Source organism: Paramormyrops kingsleyae, chromosome 9 (assembly GCF_048594095.1).
Source record: "Paramormyrops kingsleyae isolate MSU_618 chromosome 9, PKINGS_0.4, whole genome shotgun sequence".
In the NCBI taxonomy this organism is placed as follows: Eukaryota; Metazoa; Chordata; class Actinopteri; order Osteoglossiformes; family Mormyridae; genus Paramormyrops; species Paramormyrops kingsleyae.
The window spans coordinates 6,198,692-6,198,939 of NC_132805.1; positions in this window are offsets into that span (position 1 = coordinate 6,198,692).

Genomic DNA, 248 nt, shown 5'->3' on the forward strand with positions numbered 1-248 from the left:
GCATGTAGTCATGGTGATACTTGAGGGAACTGTGTATTTGTTTATGTTCACAATTGAATAAATCCATAGAGGGCAGGAATATTATGGGCTTCAATTACTAAATGGTCCAATCTGCCTTCAGGTGGTTAATTCAGGTACCAATGAGGTACCAATGGATAGCGCAACAATCCATCCACAGCGGGATTCGTGTGCGTTACTCTCCAGATCACTAGCTGGTCTCAAAAGCAGCTTGAGGGATGGACTTGCTC